General features: G+C 50.6%; 1 long non-coding RNA gene across 1 annotated transcript; it reads right to left on the reverse strand.

Moving 5' to 3' along the window:
- Positions 1-4,516: 4,516 nt before the first annotated feature.
- LOC146046339 (uncharacterized) lies at positions 4,517-6,347 on the reverse strand. Its single transcript, XR_014465853.1, has 2 exons — positions 6,248-6,347; positions 4,517-4,696 (listed from the first exon to the last, which is right to left on the reverse strand). It is a non-coding gene; the product is annotated as an uncharacterized LOC146046339 (long non-coding RNA).
- Positions 6,348-16,368: the final 10,021 nt, after the last annotated feature.

Here is a 16,368-nt window from a genome sequence, read left to right on the forward strand (position 1 = left end):
TGCCACTGTAGTGAAGCCAAATGCAGTCTGTGAGACCGCACTGGCTTCACTTTGACTGGTGGTGACTTCCTATTGGAAGTCCGACCTGCCAGTCACCCAAGGCAGTCCCATGGGGAAGTGTTCCCTCCCTCTGGGAAGCCTCTATGGACTTTCTGCATGGCAGCCCATAAAATTCAGGGTCTGCACATGCACGGTACCTACGGCAGTACTGTCCATGTGCTGGTCCCTATATTGTACAGGCTCCAGGTCTGCACATGCGCGGTACCTACGGCAGTACTGTCCATGTGCTGGTCCCTATATTGTACAGGCTCCAGGTCTGCACATGCGTGGTACCTACGGCAGTACTGTCCGTGTGCTGGTCCCTATATTGTACAGGCTCCGGGACTGCACATGCGCGGTACCTACGGCAGTACTGTCCATGTGCCGGTCCCTATATTGTACAGGCTCCAGGTCTGCACATGCGCGGTACCTACGGCAGTACTGTCCATGTGCTGGTCCCTATATTGTACAGGCTCCGGGTCTGCACATGCGCGGTACCTATGGCAGTACTGTCCATGTGCTGGTCCCTATATTGTACAGGCTCCGGGACTGCACATGCGCGGTACCTACGGCAGTACTGTCCATGTGCTGGTCCCTATATTGTACAGGCTCCGGGACTGCACATGCGCGGGTACCTACGGCAGTACTGTCCATGTGCTGGTTCCTATATTGTACAGGCTCCAGGACTGCACATGCGCGGTACCTACGGCAGTACTGTCCATGTGCTGGTCCCTATATTGTACAGGCTCCAGGTCTGCACATGCGCGGGTACCTACGGCAGTACTGTCCATGTGCTGGTCCCTATATTGTACAGGCTCCAGGTCTGCACATGCGCGGTACCTACGGCAGTACTGTCCATGTGCCGGTCCCTATATTGTACAGGCTCCGGGACTGCACATGCGCAGTACCTACGGCAGTACTGTCCATGTGCCGGGTCCCTATATTGTACAGGCTCCAGGACTGCACATGCGCGGTACCTACGGCAGTACTGTCCATGTGCTGGTTCCTATATTGTACAGGCTCCGGGTCTGCACATGCGCGGTACCTACGGCAGTACTGTCCATGTGCTGGTCCCTATATTGTACAGGCTCCAGGTCTGCACATGCGCGGTACCTACGGCAGTACTGTCCATGTGCCGGTCCCTATATTGTACAGGCTCCGGGACTGCACATGCGCGGTACCTACGGCAGTACTGTCCATGTGCCGGTCCCTATATTGTACAGGCTCCGGGACTGCACATGCGCGGTACCTACGGCAGTACTGTCCATGTGCCGGTCCCTATATTGTACAGGCTCCGGGACTGCACATGCGCGGTACCTACGGCAGTACTGTCCATGTGCCGGTCCCTATATTGTACAGGCTCCGGGACTGCACATGCGCGGTACCTACGGCAGTACTGTCCATGTGCTGGTCCCTATATTGTACAGGCTCCAGGTCTGCACATGCGCGGTACCTACGGCAGTACTGTCCATATGCCGGTCCCTATATTGTACAGGCTCCAGGACTGCACATGCGCGGTACCTACGGCAGTACTGTCCATATGCCGGTCCCTATATTGTACAGGCTCCAGGACTGCACATGCGCGGTACCTACGGCAGTACTGTCCATGTGCCGGTCCCTATATTGTACAGGCTCCAGGACTGCACATGCGCGGTACCTATGGCAGTACTGTCCATGTGCTGGTCCCTATATTGTACAGGCTCCAGGTCTGCACATGCGCGGTACCTACGGCAGTACTGTCCATGTGCTGGTCCCTATATTGTACAGGCTCCAGGACTGCACATGCGCGGTACCTACGGCAGTACTGTCCATGTGCTGGTCCCTATATTGTACAGGCTCCAGGTCTGCACATGCGCGGTACCTACGGCAGTACTGTCCATGTGCTGGTCCCTATATTGTACAGGCTCCGGGACTGCACATGCGCGGTACCTACGGCAGTACTGTCCATGTGCTGGTCCCTATATTGTACAGGCTCCAGGGCTGCACATGCGCGGTACCTACGGCAGTACTGTCCGTGTGCTGGTCCCTATATTGTACAGGCACCGGGTCTGCACATGCGCGGTACCTACGGCAGTACTGTCCATGTGCTGGTCCCTATATTGTACAGGCTCCGGGACTGTGATTTCACCTCTAGGGCTGTTGCCGTAGCAGTCCATAGAAGCTGGCTACATGCGCAGTACAGAGGTTGGTGCTGGGCATATGCCAGTCCCGGTGCCTGTCATCATCTTCTATGGTATGCTTTTGCAGCCGCCCCAGAGGCATATTCCGGGTCCCGGGTCCTGCACATGGGAAGTATCGTCCTCGTCTTGCACATGCGCAGAACCTGGTTTTTGTGGACTGCAAATCAGCAGCCCATGTAAAGGGAGGGAACACCTCCCAATGGAACTGCATTGAGTGACTGGCAGGTCGGACTTCCAATAGGAAGTCACTGCCAGTCACAGTGAAGCTGGTGCAGTCTCACAGACCTCATCTGGCTTCACACAGTGGCGGATTTTACCTGGGGGTGGGGGGTGCAGACCATAGGTAAAAATCACCACTGATTGTGACTCAGAATCAGTATGCAATGTGATAACAGAATTCCAGAGATAACATAGAAGGTCTTAAATACACCCTGTGCAGGGGAATGGCTGGACTGATGAACCAAAGTGTCCAGGGCATCCTAGGGCTCTACCAGCTACAAGGTGAATGCCCAGAGCATCCAATTTATGCTACAGGCGGCAAGACAAAAGCAGGTGCCATCGGACATTGACTTTCCAGCCCCTAGGTGGCATCACTGCCTGCCCGCTCCTAGTTACAGCCTACGTATAGAGAATACTTGCTTACTTTAGATAGGCATAAATGAGAAGTACTGGTCCGATGATATTGCAACGTGATTGGTTCCGTTACACAGTGCCCAGCATGGTTCCATCACACAATGAGAACAGACATTGTCTGCGGAAGTGGTGGAGAGATTCTAAAGGGTGAACATTTCCCTGTGCGAATTAGGCAATACAATCAATGGGATGACCAGGTCCTTCTGGCAGGGAGCGGCTGCAGCGCAGTTCAAAATTTAAATAGGGGTTACAGCAACTGCCACTAACTGCCATTCAAAACTGACTCACTGGCAGTTGGTCTTTCTCCCCTATTTGTGCTGAAGCTGCCCCCGGAGGAGATGCAGATTTCTCTGTGCAGGCCATTCCAATATCTAATTATGGTTTGGTGTCCTCCAAACTGGCTTTATTCTTCTGTTTGGCCATGTGTCAAAATGTCATCTTAAATCTGTCTGTCCTGTCATTTGGGGAGGTAGGGTGCGGCATTTGTGTGTCCTCTGCAGAGCTGTCGGATGATGGCACTCTTACAGGTTCCTGCTTTTGTCAGCTGCATCCTATCAGGAAACCAAGGCACAGGAAGACATTCTTCCACCACAGCACTGAGCCAACATGTATGAACTCATCGTGTATGGAAGCTTTCAGTTGCTTTATATAATGTCCAGTATCTGGTCTCCCGGGTCTCTGGTGTGTTATCTTCTCCATTGCTCTCCTCTGTGATCTACTCAGGTAAAAAAAAAGTCTCTGGAGAAAGTGGCCATTTTGGAGAGGACGTCTGCCCCTTGTGATATGCACCTAGGATAAGGGGCCTTTTAAGGTGAGTGAAATGGTCTCCACAGGGCAGCCCGACTTGACTGACACAATGGTTGTGACTAGTTCCCCTTTGCCATAAGGACCTGGGGAGGAGAGGGGGCGGGGAGAGGAGGAGCAAGGTCGGAACACCTAGTTACTAAAGGCAACCAGTGGTGGCGTGGATAGTGAAGGAAAAAGCCCTCCATGCCCCAAGCGTGGCAAACAAAGCAAGCCCACGAGGGTCCATTGGGGTCCCTTGTTCCAACCTTGACTTGCCAGACTCGATAACGTTGAGATCAGGGCTCTTCTTTATGCTGAAGATAGTTCTTAATGACTGTGGCTGTATATTTCTGGTCATTTTCCAGGTGCAGAATAAATTTGGAGCCAATCAGACGCCTCACTGATGATACTGCATGATGGATAAGTACCTGCCTGTTCTAAGGGGCGAGTACTTATAAAGGGTGCATTTTCAATGGGCAATTCTCAAACGGTTATGTTCCAGCCAATCAGCTCCAGTATGTAAATTGACAGTTTGGAGCTGATTGGCTGGAGCATTGTCACCTTGAACATAATGGGGCAGATGTATTAAGCCCTGACAAGAGATAAATGCAGGTGTGATAAGGAGAGATAAACGTCCAGCCAATCAGCTCCTTACTGACTTTTTTCAAACACAGCCTGTAACATGGCAGGTGATTGGCTGGACGTTTATCTCTCTTTATCACACCTGCATTTATCTCTTGTTAGGGCTTAATACATCTGCCCCGATGTTCTTTATGGGGATAGATATCACTTCTCCCAGCGTCATACATTTACCCCTGAATACCCCCATGATATAGCAGGTGTAACATCCCTCTGCCAATAAGAAAAACACACAAGGAAACTGTGGAGGCCAATAACATGGCACACGGCAAAGTTTAAGAGTTGAAAGGAGTACAATAAAGTAAAGAGCTTGATAATTGTCCCTAAATAAACAATTGAAGATTACAGGACATACCAGAGGATTCTCTTTGATCTTCTCCCAGAACGGCTACCTGGCAAGGGACCAGGCGTGATCCTCCCTGAATGAGGACAATGTAATAGGGATTTGGGTCAGTATCTAGTCCTGAAATTCTTCCCTGTCCATATCTCCCAACTGTCACGATTACAGCGGGACAGTCCCGATTTTCGGGTCCTGTCCCGCTGTCCCACCCGCGGCAGGCATTGTCCCGCTGCGGGGGGTGGCAGTTGGGAGACCCCCCAATCTAATAGACCCCCCAATCTAATAGAATAGACGCTGTGCGCATGCGCACAGCGTCTATTCTCATATGAAAATGAGGTTTCGGCTAATTAGCATAAGCCATGCCCTCATTTGCATACGCCCCGCCTCCTTTTCGTCCCTATTTCATTTCATCAGAAGTTAGGAGGTATGCCTGTCTTTGATAGAACGAGGGCTGCATAGGCTCGAGTGTATTTAAGAGCCTGGGAATTTGTTGGTTGTAAATAAAGCTATTGAAGAAAGTAAGGTGCTGTGGGTAAAAACCTCAGGTAGTGAGTGGCAGGTGGATGAGCCAATCAGGTAGCTTAGGGGCGTCAGTGCAGAGAGGGGTATATTAGGGTACGCTGGGAGGAAGTACTTCCTCTTTGAGTCTGGATCCCCACCCTCCCTTCCCTTTCAAGCTTGTGCTACCTGGCCTTCGGCGGTGTCCTCGCCATAACATACATAGAAGGGGCAATAAGTCCGTCACGGCTCAGGCTGTACCTTAGGTAGGGGGTGTTTGTTGGATTGGGGCGTTGCAGTCGCTACCATTGACATACACCTTTGACTGGTGCTGGTCTCAAGTGCTTTCTTGGCCATCCCTTTAGACAAATAAGGGTCATACCACTTCAATAAATATTATGACAATTTTAAACTTATGCAGTTGTTGTCCGAGACGTTATTTTCAGTTAAGGTGTCTTGTGTGAGTTATTTCTAGGCACTTAAGGTTAAGTTAAGGTATAGGCTATGGGTCTTCAAACTGTGGCCCTCCAGCTGTTGTCAAACTACAAGTCCCATCATGCCTTGCCACAGTTTTGCTATTAGGGAATGCTAAAACTATTGCAAGGCATGCTGGGAGGTGTAGTTTGATAACAGCTGGAGGGCCACAGTTTGGACAGGCCTGGTCTAAGTTGAGTTATGTGAAGTATATGAAGTTATACTCTACCTCAGTGTTTCTCAACCTCGGTCCTCAAGGACCCCCAACAGGGCACGTTTTCCAGGTCACCCGGCAGGTGCACAGGTGCACTCATTATTCACTGACACATTTGAAAAGATCACAGGTGGAGCTGATTATTTCACCTGTGATTCTGTGTGGAGACCTGGAAAACGTGCACTGTTGGGCTGTGACAGTTTTTACCTTCACTTTGGGCTGTGACAGCTTTTAGCCCACAAACTCACCCACCCCCAGTCCCTATCAAACTCCAATCTCTGTCTTCACAGCTCCATTTCTCTGTATTCAGCAAGTTTGAAACACATCAATGTCCCCGTAAAAATTGTTTTCACTTTCTGTCATGTAATTTGTTCTGTCAAGTGGCCTCTAGTGGTCAGTAGTGGTACTTCCCTCATAGATAAACATTACAGTGTGACATATTACCATTGGGGGACATTACGGTTGCTTCTCATATATTTAGCCAGAACTACAGCGTCACTGAGCGACGACTTCTCCAGCACAACTGCGGCCACTTACATTTCCCTTCAGCAGCCTGACCAGTGACTCCACCCCTGCTTCCTCTCATTGGCTGGGACCAGTGCATGTGACTGACTTCTGCTGATGCATTCTGCTGTGAAGGGGCGGGGCTGTAACTCTGCACGTGCAGCAGGAGGCCAGCAGCAACCGAAGGTCCTGGTAAGTGTCAGCTGTCCACCTCTCCTCCCAGCCCAGCCACACATGCTGCACACTGCACTGCACCCCACACCTGACTCCATCCCTACAAGTGTGTTGTGCCTGCTTCCCCCAACTCCCCCTGTAGCTGTGGGTATCTCCATCTGCCCCAAAAATGTTTGTGACTGCTCCCCCCCTGTGTGACACTGCAACCCCCCCTCCTGTGTGACAGTGCGCCCCCCTCCTGTGTGACAGTGCGCCCCCCCTCCTGTGTGACAGTGCACCCCCCCCTCCTGTGTGACCCTGCAGGCCCCCCCCCCTCCTGTGTGACACTGCAGACCCTCCCCCCCTCCTGTGCGACACTGCAGCCCCCCCCCTCCTGTGTGACACTGCAGCCCCCCCCACTCCTGTGTGACACTGCAGCCCCCCTCCTGTGTGACACTGCAGCCCCCCCCCCCCCACTCCTGTGTGACACTGCAGGCTCCCCTCCTGTGTGACACTGCAGGCCCCACCTCCTGTGTGACACTGCAGACCCTCCCCCCCTCCTGTGCAACACTGCAGCCCCCCCCTCCTGTGTGACACTGCAGCCCCCCCCCCCCCCCCCCCACACTCCTGTGTAACACTGCAGGCTCCCCTCTTGTGTGACAGTGCGCCCCCCCTCTCTTGTGTGACAGTGCGCCCCCCCTCTCTTGTGTGACAGTGCGCCCCCCCTCTCTTGTGTGACAGTGCACCCCCCTCTCTTGTGTGACAGTGTGCCCCCTTTCCTGTGTGACAATGTGCCCCCCTTCCTGTGTTGCCCTGCGCCCCCCCCCTCCTATGTGAGTGTATGTGTGTCTTCACCTGTGACTGTGCCTCTTTCCTCTGCCCATGCCTCCAACACTTATGTGCATGTCAATTGCCTTTTCTGTGTGTCCCCTCCTCCTCTGTGTGTATCCCATCCTGTGTGTGTGTGTCAGTTTATGTGCGTGTCCTTTTTGTGTCTAGTTCACCTCCTGTGTGTGTTACCAGTGTAAGAGATGAGCGTCATTGTGCATATCACCTGCGTGTGTGTTACTGGTGTGTCGGTTTCTGTGTCGGTATTTCCACCAGCGATCATACATATACATATGCCCCTCCCACAATCCAAAAATATACTGCTATTTTACAAGTCCCAGAATGCCCTGCCAGCCACTGCAAGCCCAAATGTGTCCAATGCCAGCAAATAAAAACCCCACAATGCCCACTGCCAGTCACTACAAGCTCCAGCATGCCCACTGTCATCCACTACAAGCCCCAGCATGGACACTGCCAACCACCACAAGCCTTAAGGTGGGCATACATCGAGCCGATTTGGACCGATTTCGGCCGATTGCGATCAATCGGCCCGATAAATCGGACCAAATTGGTTCTTCATGACATAGTGTCGGGTCCGATGCGCGGTCCTGTGTGTATCGGACCCGGCCCCAGGGGTCGGACTGGCGGGTCATAAGATGTGTCGCAATTGAACACATCAGTGAAATATCGCAGGTACTTTCTCATACCTGCAATGTTTCTACAGTATGTGCACTGCAGCGGGCAGTGGTGGTAATTAGATCAGTGCTGGGGCAGGCGGCGGTGACCAGATCATCAGTCTCCACTGTCCAGCGCCGTAGCGGGCGGGCACTGCAGCCGCGGCAATTACAACTTTAAAATAACATGTCAAATGACTGCCCGGCTAATGATTGGCTGAGATAGAGCACTCTCAGCCAATCAGTGGCCTCCCAGTGGCCGCTGATTGGCTGAGAGTGCTCTATCTCAGCCAATCAAAAGCCAGAGAGTCATTTGACATGTTATTTTAAAGATTTAATAGCCGCCGCTGCCCGCCCGCTACGGCGCTGGACAGTGGAGACTGATGGTCACTGCCGCCCGCCCCAGCACTGATCTGATTACGGCTGCTGCCCCACTGCTTTCTCCCCAGCCGGCCACTCATTTGAGAGCCGCTGCCGCCGCCCGCCCGCCCCCACTGCTCCTCACCGCCCTGCAGCTCCCTGTTATTTTTTTACATGTGATAAATCGCATGTGATAAATGGCACATCAAGTCCTAAATCTTATGTGAGCCTCCTGGGGAGCTGCCGGGCGGTTCGGAGGAGAATTGGGTCCGACTTATCCTTAGGACAAGTCTGCTCTATGTATGGGGGCCATTAGTGTGCCAAATGTCACCCACTACAAGCCTCAGCATGCCCACTGCCATCCACTACAAGCCCTACCATGCCCACTGCCAACCACTACAAGCACCAGCATGGCCACTGCCAACCACTACAAGCCTTAATGTACCCAATGCCAACCATTACAACCCCCAGCATGCCCACTGCCACCCACTACAAGCCCCATCATGCCCATTAACAACTACTATAAGCTCCTGCATATTCTGACAGCCACTACAAACCCCATCATGCCCACCGCACCTGCCCATCACCCACCCCAACAACCCACACACCCATACCTCCCCCACAACATCATCTGTCCCACACCCACATCAACCTCACAACTGCCCCTCACTCAACCACTACACCCCACCAACCCACACCACCTAGATGGGGCACCCCCCGTACCTGCATCTCCCACACCCAATCAACCTCCCCCACACACGCCACCCTCGCACCCGACCCTCACCCACCCACCACACCAACACACCCGCAACTCCACCAACCCCACATCCACCTGGGTAAACCCCACATTTCACGCACCCCCAGTATTTCCCCACCCGCCCCTCCTGCACCAACCATATTTCACGCAATAAAGGCTGTAACATTTAAAGGGGGAGGAGCCCCTCACGACGGTGTGAAGAGCGTCCGTAGGGCGCGATGAATCACCGACTGTATAAATATACATGATATATTTGGGCATCTATAAGCCATTATTATATGGCGTGAGATTTAATAGGATGAGAGATTCAGAAAGTGAAAGATTTGGTAAGAAATCTCCAGTTTTTTCAAAGCGGCAATCATTTACCCTGCAAAACCATCCCCCATCGATGTTGAATACTTTTGCCATCGATGAGGGAGAACCAGATGGCACAGGAAAACCTATGTTTTGCGTTTGCTTGTTTTCAAAGTGTCGGAACAAGACGCATAGCTCCGCCCCTGACACCCATGAAGCCCTGCCCCCATGTTTTGATTGGCCCATAGGCCAATCAGTAAAAAAACAATGGATGATCATCGATAGGTAAAAACATTATAGTTTAACACTATCGATGGCCAGTTGCACTATAGCCATCGATGGCAACCATCGATAGCAATGGCAACGATGGCCATTCCTACTTTTTGGGGTAAGGTAATAATAAAAATTGTATTTGCCCCTGTAAGCTGTCCTACGATGCAATGAGAAATGATAGACAGACTCTGGTTGCTACGGGCAACATCCCCTCTTATTTTTTAGAATCTGTAATGCTCTTACCCCTTTTTGTCTCTGAGAGATGTCAAATTGGGATAACGTTCCCGCTTCAAGGCTTGTTCATGTCTGTTAGGAAACAGATCGGCCAATGTTACACGGGGAGCCTTCGGGTGTGGATGGAAAAACCTGTCTATGAATTGCTGCTCTTTCTCCCGTGAAGTCTCTCTTTGCTGAACCATTAAATATACAGGGGATGACATCACAGTCACGGGTAAAAGTACCAGTGCTACACATGCACATAAAGTGATTGACGGTTTAACGTTGCAAAAGTGTTTACTAAAATGCAAATGGGCCAATCAAAACTTCGGGGCGGGGCTTCGTGGATGTTGGGGTGGTGCTATGCTCCATGTCCCAGCTCCTTGAAGAAAAAAAGAAAGCAAAAAACCCTATTTGTTTGTGCTTGGCTTTGATGGAGGGAAACCGCCTGGTTCTCCCCCATCGATAGCAAATCTATTCTACATCAACCATAAACCATTGATGATTTTGAATCATCGATGGTTGACGGCCATCCCTTGTCCATGGCCAGATGGAGAGACTGCACAAGGGAAGCGGTATATGTTAATGTAGTGTTAATTAGAGGTTGGCAGAAATATATGGGGCTGGAGGTAATGACGCCCGAGTTTAGCGGGTTGCCGGCCAAGCTCTGAAGTTTTTTAAAGGGGCAATCACTTACAATACAAAACCGTGCCATGTAAATGATCGCCCATTTAAAACAGTCCGTGTTCGGCTGGCATCCGGCACAAACTGGGGCGTCCTTACATGGCAGCCGCTATTAGGAGTGACAGAGTGGGGGGAGCAGTAGTAGAAGTATTGGTACTTGTTTCCTAACACGGCGCCCACAATGTTAATCTTATGCCATCATTTTGATCGCATGCGATGTGATGCGATCGATGCAATCAAAACAATTTTTTAATTGTAAATGCACCCTAATAAAATGGGTGATTACTATGTTATATGCACTCCGACCTTTTCATACCCCCACTATCCACATCGGCGTGGAGTTGATTACATATAGCGTGGCGAGCGCAGCGAGCCCGGAGCGTGGCGAGGGGACGTGGATAACTTCACATGTATTCCGCGGCCCCTCGCTGCGCTCGCCACACTATATAAGTCAACTCCACGCCGACGTGGATAGTGGGTGTATGAAAAGGTCGGAGAATGCGTACCGCCGACCCTCGCGGGCTCGCTGCGCTCACCACGCTTCGGGTTGGCGTTGATAGTAGGGTGGGGGGCCTGGGGGTGCTTTTAACATATTAATCACCCATCAGGGTGCCTGTACAATGTGAAATCGGAGTAATCGCGTCGCATTGCATGCCATTGTAATGGCATGCGATGCGACGCAATGTTAAAATTGTACAGGAAGCTCTTAAAACCCTAATATCAGGTCAGATCGGGTCCCATCGCATACTTTAACTAATGGTATGCGATGGGACCCGACGGGCGCCATGCTAGGAAACAAGTGCCAAAGTATTTTGAGTCTGCAATTTAAACTTAAATGTGGACTATGTGTCTGGAGCATATACTGTATACAACATTCTTGACATCAACTCTATCAATCCAGAATGAAAAGGGGCATGGCCTTGCATCACTCATCAGGTTGGGGGCGTGCCAAGCTCTTCCTGCCCCTAGCCCCTCTTGTTAGGGTAATCTTAGCTTACAGGCAAACTGGGCAGATTCCCAATGCCCAACGATTCCAGAGGCCTTCAGCAGGGACAAATTTAGGGGTCAGGGGGTGGGCATAACAGTTTCCTAATTTTATTAATGTCATTGATTGGTTATGAGTAGATATGGGCGTTGGAGCCGAAGATTTGGATTTGGATTCGTCGCTGGGATTTGGATTTGGCTTTGTCAAGCGGCGGTGAAAGGATTTGGATATTTTTTCAAAAATGGACAGAGCCTCGGCACAAACAGATGGTAGATTGTTACATATCAATGACTACCAGCATTGGGATTAATCAATGGTGATGCAAGAGGGAATTGTACCTGGAAACACTCACCCACCCTTAGCTTGTAAAAAAAAAAAGGACTAAAATGACTGGTTCATTTGGGCCCCCACAATAAAAGAAGCAATGCTCAAAATAGCACATAATAATGGAACTTATAACAGAATAACAGAATTTATGAAGTTATATTCTAATTTATGACAGTATCAGTATGGTATATTGGGGTGCAGAACACACAAACAATAAAGAAGAGCAAACATTTATTTATTTTTTTAAGGCGCAGCTTGCGCAACGCTGCGTGGAGGCAGAACAATCACACACAGAACCTATGAAGTTATGACAGTATCACACAAATCCCTGCACAAACCCCTCTACACAAACTCCTCTGCACAACACAAACCCCTCTGCACAGCCACAAAGTAACCCCTCTGCACAGCCACAAACGCCTCTGCACAAAGTCACAAACCGTACACCCCTGCACAGTAGCACAACCCCCAGCCCAACTACAACCACCACGGCTGCAGAGCTGTGCACTGCTTGGGGAAGCGTGGGAGAAATGGCGCCGAATTCTCGAGACACCGAGCCTATAAAGACTCGGCGCCTCGCGAGAACCCGACGCGAGACTTTGCTGTTCGGCCGCGCTCGAGTTTCCGAGCAAAGCTTGAAACTCGCGAACGCGGCTCGTGGCGGGCTCGGAGGCAGTGTTCGGAGCGGTCCGGATTCCATGGAATCCGGACCGCTCATCTCTAGTTATAAGACCTCATTTTATGATAGCCAATTTAATAGAATAATAAAAAAGCCACTAACTATGACATTTATTTTTATTTCCAAGTATGTATAGATATTTAGTAAGTAGGTCAGCTTACAGGGGCATATACACAGTACAGTGGAAATATTTAGCAGTTACTGCTGGTACATTTCAGGCTGAGAGTACCCACACCAGCATCCTAGTGCCACCCCCGGGCACGTGCCTCACATGGAAAAAGGGAAATTCACCACTATGAGCCCCTCGTAAGTCCCCAATGCTGGTGCATCTGGTCCTTCTTGAGAGGCAGGTCGAGGAAGCTGCCTGGCAGGTCCAATTGTGAATTACGACTCGCAGCACTTTCTACCTACTTATCAGCCTGCAGCCAGACAGTGATTGACTGCCGGAATGCTGATTGGTTGGAGCTATCCACCAATCAGAGATCTGAAAGGCCATTCACTGTATGAGAGCTTGTAGGGATATGGCGCAGAACCACACAAGAGGAATATATAGATATATATATTAATTTATTCTCATGAATGGGTGGTTTATGTCCCCAGTGCGCGCCTTTGCCCAGGGACTGCAATGCTGATAGAGTAGCCTGTCTCTTGGCATTATTCAGATTCCCCACATATTGGCCCTGATTCAGTTTGGCTCAGTAAGCAGCGAATGTTGCAGATGAGACACCACCTGTCTGAATCCCCCCCTGCCAAATCCCCTGTGTGTATGAGAACACATCCCCCCGCATGCCTCCGCTAGCTGTAGAAATCATCCGATGGTCGCCGATAATCGAATGATTTCTCCTGCTTTAGCAAATAAAAGTCAGTGAAGGCTGACTTTTATTTATGAATGCTGCAACGAAGATGGGGCGAGTGGCAGATGTCCTATGTCGTCAGCCACCAGTGTACCCATGGCAATGCCAAGCATTTTCAAGGGGACACCCATAAACCGCTTGGTCATTCCAATGGTCCATTGCCATCACCGCCCGGCCCTCCCTCTCCGCAACGTATGGCCCGGCGAGTGTGCAACTCGCCAAAGCAGTTCGTTACTGGGCTGGACGTGCGCAAATACCCGCTTGCACACGTACAGACCCCCCCTGAATGGGTCCGATTTCGCCCCATTCGGATTGAACTTGAATCAGGGCATTGTGTGTGCTTATTCTTCGTCACCAACTGCACATGATGTGACTGGCGCTAATCTACCTCTCAATGCGCAGTGGGCTGCAAGTGTTGCTAATCCAGATCGGACACACGAGCGCCTGCATTGTGTGCACAGAATAGAGGGGCAGATTTAGGGCGAGATTCTCTATCACAGAAATGCAGTAAAAACCCCGTTATCAGGGTTTTTACCGCATTTCTGTATTCTCTAACCTCCCTCCGCAGTGTCACCGCTGCGGAGGGAATCGCCAGCAAAAGCTGGCGGTTCCCTGCAGAAGCCTATGGGCTTCTTACCGCAGCGGTGTGTGAGGGATCCGTCACGGATCCCTCCCAGCATGCCCCGCGGCCGGCTCGTCAGTCTGCGCATGCGCAGACGGACTCCCGGGTCATAGACCCGGAAGTCCAGCAACGGCGCCGCATCGCAAGGGACAGCTCTTACCGCAAGAGCTGTCCCTTGCGTTAATGACCGCATATTTTAGAGAATATGCGGTCATTAGAAATGCGATGCCGGGCGAAGAGGGCTGCGGATTTTAGAGAATCCCGCCCTAAATAAGCTGGACAAAGTGGAAGGTGATAACGCAGTAACCAATCAGCTCCTAACTGTCATCCCTGCTTCCTAAGCGAGAGTTCTTTGGGGTTACTTACACACTTTGGGGGTTATTCTGGTTGATTCGCAAGGCTGCGAATTCAGATCCTTGCAAGTCCACCAAACCCCGCCTTGCGAATGGTGGCTGGCCGCGACCCATTCGCAAGGCATATTCGCACCCAGGGCCTGCGGATGGAGGTTACACAGTAACAAACATCAGCCACGTGCAAACGAGCGCCGCTTGCGGACAGACCTGAATAAGGTCCTTTGTTAGCATGCACGCGGCCTTGCGCTCAGTGGCTGTATAAAGCATGGGTTCCTAGTTACCGTCCCATGAATGGACTTTGGTTGACGTTGCAGCACAGCGACATCACAGCGCAGTCACGTGGCTGTCACAGGACACAGATCATCTCACATCCAGGCGTGATTTATCTCAGGCAGAGATGATGATCTCACACTTGGCCATGGTGTTCTAAGTCCTCATCCTGGATGCGCCGCAGTATTGGAAGACACAGAACATTTCTTCAGGATGACTGCGAAGGCTCGGGGGTTTCCCATTCATACCGCTCTGCTGCCACCCAAGCTGTCAGCTGCCCACTTGGCTAACTGCAGGGCATCGAGTAATAAGGGAAACGTCTTGTTCCAGCTGGCATTTCCTTATCTAACAGTCAGAGCTTTGTGACTGCGGACAGCTGCAGTTGCAGGAATTGGCCGTATCTATATCATTCAGATTTGTGAACTCAATGAAAAGACATGAGGTTGCTTCACGAGATTTCCTGTTAGAATTAACAGCTGGAATCTATTGCACGGCTTTCTCAGAACGACAGATCTGGTTTTATGCCCTTGTATAAAATAATAGGAGACGTTGGTAAAAGCAAAAAAAAAAAAAAACAGAAACGCAACAAACTACTGGAACTAACTCATTAGCGAGCCAGTAAAACGCAGCGTGACTAAAGGTTGCATTCTTACGCCAACAGGTGACAGAATAACGACGCTCTGAGAGTATTCGGCTGTATAAGTTATATGACCTGCATGGGAAAGGTAGGGTGTCAGGACAGGACAAGAACTTTCCCGATGAAGTATGTTGCCCCTAATGGTACTGTAGATGACTAATCTTCTATGGAGAGAAACTGCAAAAAAAAATAGCATTTATTGAGCTTGATTCCGAGTTGTACACTAGTGTCGCCGCAGCTGTGAATGGGTACACGGCACTGTGTGAAAATATACACGTGCCATGTAAAGACGATCAGGTCAAAGGCGAATCTAGGGGGTGGTCCGGGGGTGCACAGGACCACCCATTAGCCTATTTTGTAGCTGAGGGATGGGGCTTTCCAACGAGCTCAGCCCTGTGTCTCTAGCCCTTTGGGAACCGGAGATACGGCCAGGCAAAGCTGGAACGTTTTCCCTATAGGATAACATGGGACCCGCTAATTCCGACCCCCACGCAGTTCAACGGGTGCCAGGTACCCCTTCGGCATCACTGAAACTCGAGGTTGATCTCAGTCGAACCCAAATCGCTGGGCCTTCAATCTGATACCAGGCTGGATCCATATGGGTTAATTGGTTCCAGGGATATTGAGGTTAAACCGGGTTTTTTTTTTTTTCATTTCTTAAATGTAATTTCATGACTGTTTATGTTCTTTAAGGGCAGATTTCTCTAGAACCAAACAGCCCAGTTTCACAGGACCAAAATCATTCGAAGCCAACTCAAAAGTTCTTCAATATGATACTGGTCTCATGTAAATGGGTCAGTTGGTTCCGAAGATATAGCTGGTTGGTTAAAGAGGGGTAGGGAGAGGGGAGTGGTTGTCTCTCCCCCTCACACCAGAAAATGCAGGGACTAGGCTGGTATATAAGGGGTCAGCTTGGGAATGTCCCTGCATGATCCTGGGACCATATTCCCGGGTAAATCCCTGCATTTTCTGTTGTGAAAGGTGTATTATTTCAGCACTTATGTGGCAAATATGTAATGGGCATTATGGTTTGTTATATAGTATGTAATGGGCATCATGATGTGTGGCACAATGTGTAATGGGCATTATGGTGTGTGG

Source organism: Crinia signifera, chromosome 11, assembly GCF_055691185.1.
Source record: "Crinia signifera chromosome 11, ASM5569118v1, whole genome shotgun sequence".
Taxonomy (NCBI): domain Eukaryota; kingdom Metazoa; phylum Chordata; class Amphibia; order Anura; family Myobatrachidae; genus Crinia; species Crinia signifera.